The 10,421-nt window shown below is 44.8% G+C and overlaps 1 pseudogene; it reads right to left on the reverse strand.

The window, feature by feature from the left end:
* Positions 1-4,981: 4,981 nt before the first annotated feature.
* On the reverse strand, positions 4,982-6,059 carry LOC142243960 (centrosomal protein of 55 kDa-like; annotated as a pseudogene).
* Between the last annotated feature and the right edge of the window lie 4,362 nt (positions 6,060-10,421).

Raw genomic sequence — 10,421 nt, forward strand, 5'->3', positions numbered from 1 at the left:
ATTTGCAGGGGGGCGGTAGTCAGATAACTTAAGGGTGGTGGGTGGGGGGGTAACATGTGAGTGTTCTTACTCGACCCCGCCGATAGTACCCTAGTAGGCCTAGGGCTGGTCCATAGGTCTGCGAGCTCCTCGTGAGCTGTCTATTCTTTTTCCTCTTTCTTTTTGCTTCTTTGTTCTCCCCTTTTCTTTTTTCCTTTCGTTTCTAACTTACCCTCTTTTCCTCGCTCCCTACTCCCGCTTCCTCTCACAGTCTCCAGCTTTCTTCCTTCCTTCCCCCTCTTCCCTCCTCCCTCAGAGTCCTTGCTGGTGGTGTGTGTGTCTGTCTTTCCCTTGTCGTCTATTCGTAGGCCCCCATCACCGACATGAAGCAGGCATCCAGACCTGACCTAAGAGTGGGATCCCTAAACGTCAAGGGCCTTCACAGCCCAGAGAAATGTTCAATCCTCATGAATCTGTTGTGGAGAAGGCGACTTCAGGTAATCTTTCTACAGGAAACGCATTACTGTTTAGACAAACCTTACAAGCTTTCAGACCGGAGATATTCTACGGTCTACCATTCCCCATCTCCTGACTCGCGGTCCAGGGGGACCAGCATCCTAATTGCGAGCTCTCTGCCATGGGAGCTGATAGAGGTCAGCACGGACAAAGAGGGGAGACAGATCCTAATAAAGGGGCGGATCCAGTCCCAGGTCTTCACTTTTGTGGCCCTCTACCTACCCAACACGGGACAGTGTGGCGCCCTGTTGAGATTCCTGAACACCCTGGACGAGTTTTCAGAGGGCACATTGATAATGGGAGGGGACTTTAACTTTGTTATGGACCCAGAGGTGGATACTTCCAGGGAGATTTCTAGCTTGCCCAGGGCCGTTCACAGTCGGATCAGGCGGGGTTTACACGAACACCAGTTAGTAGATACATGGAGGTCGCTGCATCCGGCAGACAGGGACTACTCATTTTACTCTGCGGTTCATGACTCTTACTCAAGGCTAGACCACTTCTTTGTTAGACACAGAGACCTACACTGCATGCTGGACGCTGAAATAGACGAAATAGTGTTTGCTGACCACGCCTTGATAATCCTTAGTGTTTCCCTGACGTGCCCGATCATCAAACAGGGCCAGTGGATATTGAATACTTCGCTCCTGGCCGACCAGATGACTATGCAGGAGGTACAGACTGCGGTGAAAGAATATTTTGACCTCTGCGCGGGGGGTGATACCACACCCGCCGTAACGTGGGAAGCTCACAAATGCGTAGTCAGAGGACTGTTTATAAAACATGGAGCCCGTATGAAGCGGGAGAGGAATGCGGAGATGGAATCTTTACTAGTCGACATTCACGCCCTGGAGAGGATCCACAAAGACCGGTTGGACGACGGTGCCAAAACCCTTCTCATTCAAAAAAGAGAAAAGCTGAAATCGTTACTCTCTAATAAAGCCAAGGCCTCGCTAGCGCGCTGCCGGAGGCATTTTTACGAATTCAGTAACAAAAACAGTAGGACCTTGGCCAGGGCATTGCGGACCTAGAGGCTGAGGGGATACGTCCCCCATATACAGAAGCAATCGGGGGGGAGGATCTCACTTCCGGGTGACATAGCCTCAGCATTTAGGGACTACTACATTGCCCTGTACTCCATTGATGACACCCTGACGGAGGACGATAGGAAGACAGCTAGGGATCGCATCCAGGAATACATAAGATCCTCAGGCCTCCCGAGGTTTAGACCAGATGACATAGAGATACTGGAGGCTCCGATTACAGAAACGGAATTCGCTTCGGTCCTCAAAGCATCCCCCACGGGTAAGGCACCGGGTCCGGATGGACTTCCGCTGTCTTACTACAAGAGGTTAAGCCCTATTCTATCTCCTCATTTTTTTGCAGCATTCAATAACATCTCAGCGTGCACCTCCTCTCCATTACCCAGGGACTCCCTTGCGGCTAACATCATGGTCATTCCCAAGGAGGGGAGGGACCCCACCTGTTGTGCCAATTATCTCCCGATCTCCCTGCTCAACGTGGACTTAAAGTTGTTTGCTAAGATCTTAGCCGACCGGCTGTCCCCTATGTTATGGGGTATAGTCCATGCAGATCAGGCGGGTTTCATGTTGGGCAGGGAGGCTAGAGATAACACCACGAGGGCCATCAACTTGATCCACAGGGCTAGGTCGGGGGTGGATCGCTTTTGCTGTTGTCCACAGATGCCGAAAAGGCGTTTGACCGGGTCGGCTGGATGTTTTTGAATGGGGTCCTTGCCTCTCTGGGACTGGGGGGCAACATGCTCAGATGGATAGGATCTCTCTATAATTCACCGTCGGCCTGCATACGGGTTAATGGGGTGCTGTCAGACAGATTCCCAATAGCCAATGGCACGCGGCAGGGCTGTCCTCTCTCCCCATTAATCTTCATACTTACACTAGAACCCCTGCTGCGACATATTCGGACAAACTCAAGCATCAAAGGCCCCAAGATAGGTAGCGTGACCCATAAAATAGCGGCCTTTGCAGACGACCTATTATTTTTCATCACAGACCCAACCACATCGCTCCCAGCGCTAATGCAGGAATTTAAACGATACTCCACACTCTCGAACTTCAAGATCAACTTGTCTAAATCGGAGGCACTGAGCGTTAACCTCCCCATGGGAGTAGTCTCGCAGCTGCGGGGAGCCTTTGACTTTCAATGGGCCCCGCAGTACCTGCGATACCTGGGACTCAAATTGTCAGCAGATGTGAGCTCCTTATTCAAGTTGAACTTTACCCCTCTCCTCCAAAACATAAAAGAAGATTGTAAAACCTGGTCAAGGGGCACGTTCACATGGTTTGGACGGTCAGCGATTCTGAAGATGAATATCTTCCCAAGATTGCTGTACCTCCTTCAGACCCTGCCAATCGGGATACCCAAGTCTTTCTTTAGAGAAGTTTCGTCTATGCAAACGAAGTTTCTGTGGGCAAACAAGCCGGCGAGGTTGGCACGGTCGCTGTTGTGCAGACCTAGAATCCGGGGTGGGCTGGGCCTACCGGATCTCAAATCTTATTATGTAGCCACACATTTAGCCAGAGTGGTGGACTGGTGTAGGCACTCCAAGGCCAAACCCTGGGTGTCGATGGAGCAGAGCTTCACTGATATTCCATTAGCGGCGCTCCCATGGGTGAATTCCCCACTTAGTACAGGACTTAGGACTCACCCCACGATTGGTGCTATGCTTTCCTGCTGCTCGCAGGAGGGGGTCCGGAGATCTCTGATTCCTTTACCCTCCCCCCTTTCCCCGATCGTTGGCAACCCAGATTTCTCCCCGGGTCTTTCTGATCCGGTGTTTCGCCTATGGATCTCCAGAAATAGATTTCGAGCTTGCCAAATTGGGGTCGAGGGGCACTGGCCAACGGCCGAGGAACTCCGGAATTTCCGGGTTCCCGGACCGCTGGGCCCATGGCGTTCCATGCAGCTTCGACATTTTCTGGGCTCTCTACCGGACTACAGTCAGTTTGATAGACCCCTTACGGATTTCGAGAAGCTATGCATGGAGGGGGGGACCCTTAGACACTCACTCTCCATCTCACACTCCATGCTGGTCCACTCCGCGGATCTGTCACCTCCTAGATTCCTCCTGCAGTGGGAATCCGACCTGGGCCTTACACTTTCGGCCACGCAGAGGAACAAGGTTCTGTCCATTACTCACAAAGCTTCCATCAGTTCAAAACTCCAAGAAGCCAATTATAAATGCATTTCCAGATGGTATAGGGTCCCAACAAAACTACACAGGATGTTCCCCGCGGTAGATCCGGGGTGTTGGAGATGTGGCACAGGGGAGGAAAACTTCCTACACACTTTCTGGGAATGCCCGTGGCTACAGCAGTTTTGGGAGGGGGTACGGGGAGTGATCAGGCATGTGACTGGATACATGCAGACCCTGGGCCCGGAACTCTTCCTGCTCCAACTATCTGAGTCCTCTGTCCGTGCATACAAAGGGTCTCTGTTAAGCTTTCTGGTGATGGCCGCTAGGACGTGCATTCCTCTGAGATGGAGATCCCCCTCCCCGCCGACATTATCGATGTGGGCAAGTAGGGTAAACGAACTGCTGTATATGGAGGACCTGACAGCGTCTGTCCACGATAGACAGGAGGCTTTTTACAAGACTTGGTTCCCATGGATCGAGTTTAAATACTCTAACGAATACGGCACATGGATCCCCCCAGATTGAAGGGGGGCCCGTGGACGCCGTGGGAAGAAGTTGCTCTGAGAGGGTGGATCCCTGCTTTGTGTTTGTTCGTGTTCCAGTGTATTCCCCTTCCCTACCTCGTTCCCCCTATGTTCCCCCTTTCCCTCCCATTTCTCGCTAAACCTTTCTTGTCTGACTCGCTTCTTTTTTCTCTCTTGCCTTGCTTTTCCTCTTTTTTGTTTTTACTTTCTTCTCTTCTTAAACTGGTATTCCCGTTATATAAAACCTTTGGTAAACATGGAAAGGTCTCATTGTTGAACAGCTACTCTGTTATACATTGTCATGCATTGGTTGTGAATTGTATCGTAATTGACTCAGATTGGTGCGATTCTATGTTTATTGTTAAATAAAGAATTTAAAAAAAAAAAATTACATACAATTGTAAGTCATGTACAGGGTGGGCTCCCCAGTACACAGCAAAACCACGCACCACCAAAGCGACTCTAGGTAGTTAAATTGATGAATGATTGCTTTACTTTACAAAAACAGAAAAGCATCCATAAAACACAACAATATAAATGCAAGGTCTAAGACCAACATCCCTGTGCTGCGCCACCTGAAACGGCGATTTATGTCACCATCTCACTAACCTTTGCCTAACCAAGGGACTGTCTGAACAGTTGCCTAATACCTAGTAATCCCTCTGGGAAGTAGGAGCAATTTTGTGTGTGTGAACATGGCCTACCAGTGGTGCAGCACAAGAGTTTACAACTTATCCATCTAAACATAAACAAATTCCATAAACCCCCACAATACCCATAATTGCTAAATTCTCACAGAGAAGGCAGATGGTAACCAAACAGTTGAATGCAGATGCAAAACAGCAGCCTCTTGTGGCTGGTCATATACCAACCACTGACGGTTCTTTTTCAGGTCGACTTTTAATTGTGCCTCCAGGATGTGGACATTGTTCATATCTTCTGTCTTGGGTGGATGCTCCAATAGTTTGTTCCTCTCGGCACTGGACAGTTTGGATTTAGAGATCTCTTCCAATTTCTTTTGCAAGATTGTAGTTTCCTGGGTTTGAAAATCACCACCTGACTTTGACACGACAGTTTTGGGACCTGACTTGTAACTTCCATTTTTGGAATTCATTTTTCTTTTCTTTTAATATTTTTGCCGGCTCTAGCTTTGTGATCTTCTCCTGGTTTTCCTCAGTTCTTTTAGTACTTTATTCAGCTGCTGTTGTACATTTTGTTGGTCAATCTTCCGATTTTCTAAATCAGATGTGCACCACAGAACCTGATTAGAGAGGTCCCTGTCCTTCTTTTCCTCTTCATACATTTGACGATACAAATACATTTATCTTCTGAAATGTTTCCTTAAGTCATCTCTGCTCCACCTCCCAGTGCCCCTTCTCACTTTATCGCAGGGATGTTAAGGTGGAAGAAACCTTTTCAAGCTCTTTGTTCTTTTGCTCATGCTGCAGTCTCACCGCAGAAAAGCTCTGAATTGGGCTGGGCCATTATCTGTCTTTCCCCTTCAAGGCCTTTTTTAGCAGAGAGCAGAAGTCGGTGGTAGTATTTCTGCTTGTCTTCTTTTGCTTGTGAGTTAATCTCTTTTGCTTGTGAGTTACTCTCTTTCGCTTGCCGATTTTTCTTGGCATTGGCCACTTGTGGGTCCAGATCAACCATACGGGCCATTTACCCTTGCACGTATGCCTCTCGTTTCTGGTCAGTAACAGTGCATACAGTGAACAATGAACAGTAAATAAGAGTTTGCAGTAGTCTACAGTGGAGAAAAGTCACTAATATACTCTCAACCTCTTACATGGTTACTATAGTATGTAAAAGATTATGTTAAAAACACACCTTTCTGGATAAGCATTAGAGCGAATATTCATTGTCTAGTGGGAGCGAGGCTAGAAAGTTATCGAACATGACAGGCTGCATTTAAATCGATTTTAAGTTGAATATATTATTTTTTACTTTATAGTGACCAAGCATCTTAACTTTATGGTGTTTGGTTTTGGGCTTTAAACCTGTGTCATTATAAATTTATATGTAGTGTGTATATGTATTGGTTCTGCCGACGCTTCTATAGGATGTGACAATCATATGACTGATTGCAGGGTGTCTGACCAGCAAAGCAGAGCTGCTAGGTTCTAGCAAACCAAGATCTCTGCCAGTGACTTCTGTTACTGTGATAACCTTTTTTTCCCCTGTAACTGGATGGCCAGGTTAAAATTGAAAAAAGTGCAATATGTTCTATAACAAAAGGTGCTACATAAAGGTAAAATGTAATATCCATAACTGTATGTACTAGTCAAATATGAAGTTACCTATTCTGGGTTGTGGTAAAAATAAAATGTAAAATTGAGAATTTTTTTTACCTCTTTCGCCTCTTCAAAACACAAAGAAAAAAGTTGTATGTACCAAATAGCACCAATTAAAACTGTAGGTCAACACACACACATTTCTCAGGAAAATAAAAAAAGTAAAATTAGTTAATGATTGTGCAAACTAATTTTTTTTTGTTTTTCATTTTTAAAAGAATTAAAACTATGAATTTACTATCACCATAAATGTATTGACTCAAAAAATACAGTTAACATATAATTTTCCTTTAGGCCCGTTTCACACGTCAGTGAAAAACACTGACGTTTTTCACTGGCGTGTAAAACACGCACATTTCCCTGCGTGTGCCGTGAATCACGGCACACGTGGGTTGTCTAAGTGCAATCCGGGCTCCGTTCTACGTGGCCCGTGATTGCACTTAGTAATCAACTCACCTGCGCCCGCTCCCGCTTTCCATGGTGCTGATCGCTCCCGCGGTGGAGCATCCGGCCGGCGCTGACCCCCGCAGCAGCTGCTTCCGGGTCGGCTGTGTCGCGCATCATGAATATGCGCGACAATAATGAGCCGGCTCAGAAGCAGGGGGAGAACGGGCTGCAGAGGACATCGCTGGACGCCGGGTGAGTTAAAATGTTTTTTATTTTAAATGCACGATTTTTTCTGGCACGTGTTTCCCGGACCACACCACTGCGTGGTCCGTGGGACATCAGTGATGCCAGAAAAAAATGGACATGTCTCCGTGCGGCAATCACGCACACGCGGGTACGCCGCACGGAGACACGTGCAGTGAAAAATCACTGACGTGTGAGCAGACCCATTCATTATAATGGGTCTGCGTATGTCAGTGATTCTGGTACGTTTAAAAAAAGCACAAATGTACCAGAATCACTGACGTGTGAAAGGGGCCTTAGAGTGAATGTCAAACAAAAGAAGTAAAAAAACCCAACTATTTTGAAGTTTCAGAATTGTTTACCATTTCACCTTATAATGATTTTTTCAGCTTTTTTGTACTTATATAGTATATAACATGCTGCTATTAACCCTTTTGTGCTCTCTGACAGTTATCTGTGTCATATAACTTAGGTTAGTATTACAATGATGAAATTTCCCAATCATTGACTGCAGAATTAAAGCGCCATGTTCCGGCATGGGTTTTAATTCAGGCACCTGTAAGAGAGCGGCGAGGAGAGGGTGCTGAGATTCAGTGGTACATTGGCATTTGTACACCGTCACTACTTGACAGAAGATATGGGTCACCAACAATCAATCTTTAAGGAGTATGTTTCCTCAAAGGAAGAGTTATAAGAAGACACTGTGTCATGTGATCACTGTGGCACAGTTACCAAATATAAAAGGCTGGGCTGGCAGCAAGAAAGGAGAGTTGGCACCAAGATCATTAGGGGAATGGATGTCTGAGCAACAAAGCAGGCCCATTTAATCTGCTAAGGGAATTATCTGGAAGCGCACTGAGCCCAGAGGAACCCAAAGCCTGCATACCACTGCCAAAGGAACCCTGAGACCGCATACCATTGCAAGACAAACCTGAAAACCACATACTATCATCAGAGGAGCCTGAAGACTGCATATCGTCGCCATATGAACCCAAAGACCAAATATTGTCACCAGAAGAACCCAAAGAACGATCATCGAACACCGTCACCAGAAGAGGATCAATCTACGAGGACAAGCACTGAAGATTGCACGTCTAGAACCAGAGACTGAGAAACAGAAATTTGTTCCCGAACAGCATCCAAATGAGATGAGCCAATATTTCCTGCTTTGCATTTGGTACTGAGAGAGAAGAGCTTATTAATAGAGCTAACAGTTGGTGTAGTGCATTGCCATTAAACTGCGAGACGCTAATCGAACCACTGATATAAGTGGGTCTATGAAAGTTCAAGTTTTCCTGTTTAATTGTATATTGTGATCCTAGTTGGGGCGATTCTGATACTCATCTGATGGAAGGACAATGGTTGGGTTATTGCTCAGTGAATTTATTCGTAGTAATCTTCAATGATTGCACATACTTGATCAGTCGAGTGTAACTGAAACATGTCAACTGTTATTTAAATTCCTTAGCTTTGTACTTCTTCATTGCCTGTTGCTTACCCATTCCCCCCATCTTCCTGTTCCTGCCTAATAAAATCCCTTTGAAGTCACCACTGACCTGTCCTTACTGCGTGTTGCATTCTTGGCTTCTACATAACACACCCATGAACCCACCTTGACATGTTTGCGGGATGCCATAGCCTACTGAAGGCCCCACTCAAAACCATCATAAGAAGTCTGGCCACAGGCTAGGCTTCATAGGGGACTATGATTTTTTCTTTAGCAGTATATAGTACAGGTGATCAAACAATCACAGGTTCAAGTCCACAATGAGGTTGGAAAAAAAGGGAAAACTAAAATATATATATATATATATATATATATAAATATATATATATATAAAAAATGCAAAATACAGATATTTTTTTTTTTCATTTAAAAAAAATAAAAGAAACACATATGTGGTATTACCGCGTCCGTAAAAGTCTGATCTATCAAAACATAAAATTTAATTTAACTTGAATTCTAAATGTTGTACTGAAAAAAACTGCAATAAAAAGTAACAAGACGTCATATTTACCCCACAATGGTACAAAAAAACCTGCCAGCATTCTAAAATAATTCTTGACACAACTCCATTGATGAAAAAAATAAAACATGCGTTTTGGAAAATGGCAACACTACCATATTTTTGGTTTTTTTACCACCTTTAGAATTTTTTTAAGCCACTTAAATAGTATTAAAAAATGATACAGGTTTGATATCCCTATAATAGTACTGACCTGAAGAATTAGTATACCAGTTTCAGTCTTCCTTAGTGACTGGGCTGTGGGCAGAGTTCCACCGCTCATCACAGCCCAGCATTTCTCCTGCTTGTGATGCTCTGCAGTGAAGGAGAGAGCACGCTAGATGATGGGTTGTGACTAGCGGTGAAACACCACCCAGAGCCCAGTTACTCAGGAAGACTGCAGTCTACCTCAGTTAACGTGACATCACCCGAAATCAGAGGTCATGGAGCCTGAGAGTCACACGAAGGGGATGAGTGGACCGCAGTAGTGCCCCTCACAAGCATTATTGGCAACACCTTGTTTCTCAACATAATATCAATATGGCCAGTGATGAAAACGGGTGAACCACCTCTTTAATGTGTTCAAAAATACGTGTGCCATAGCCCTCATACTGTTTTGCCAGTAAAAAAAAAATAGTTTTTGACAAGGCGGTGATGAATAAACACAAAGGGAAAAAAGGGAAAAATTGCTATGTCAATACCCATTTTTTAAATAGTGAGAATTTCAGTGGTTGGAAATTAAATTCCTATTTTGCAAATTATTTTTTCTTTGCTAGAATGGGCACAGTTTTCTCTCTTTTCAATTCTAGCAACTATCTCACCATGTAAATGAAAATCTCACCCTGGCATACTAAAAATTATTGAGCTGAACATAATGTGAATTGGGCAACATGAATCAAAGGCTGGCTCTCTCATTCCAGACATGTATATTATGCTCTGACATGCTGCGATGTTTCAGAGAAAAAATAGATTAGTAAACAAGGGGCTGGGGATGCAAAAAAAAAAAAAAGAAAAGAGAGGAGAAGACAAATATTGATTAAAAATTTTTACAAATTGTGTTAAAAACCACAAAGTAGTAGCATCATCATCTTTCTGACTAATTTCTGGCGCACAGCGCCCCCTTACAATCTCCAAGCTGTAGCTAATGAACTGTGGTAGGATTCCTTTAAGACATCTAAGAAGAAATGAAAGAATAGTGTGAAATTTGAATTCACCAAGTTTGTCCATTTTTCCCAAAAATGTTGATACTGTAATGTCTCTAATTGCCTGGCAAAGATGGGTGTAACATTTAGAG

The sequence above is a fragment of the Anomaloglossus baeobatrachus genome, chromosome 6 (assembly GCF_048569485.1).
Source record: "Anomaloglossus baeobatrachus isolate aAnoBae1 chromosome 6, aAnoBae1.hap1, whole genome shotgun sequence".
Classification (NCBI taxonomy): Eukaryota; Metazoa; Chordata; class Amphibia; order Anura; family Aromobatidae; genus Anomaloglossus; species Anomaloglossus baeobatrachus.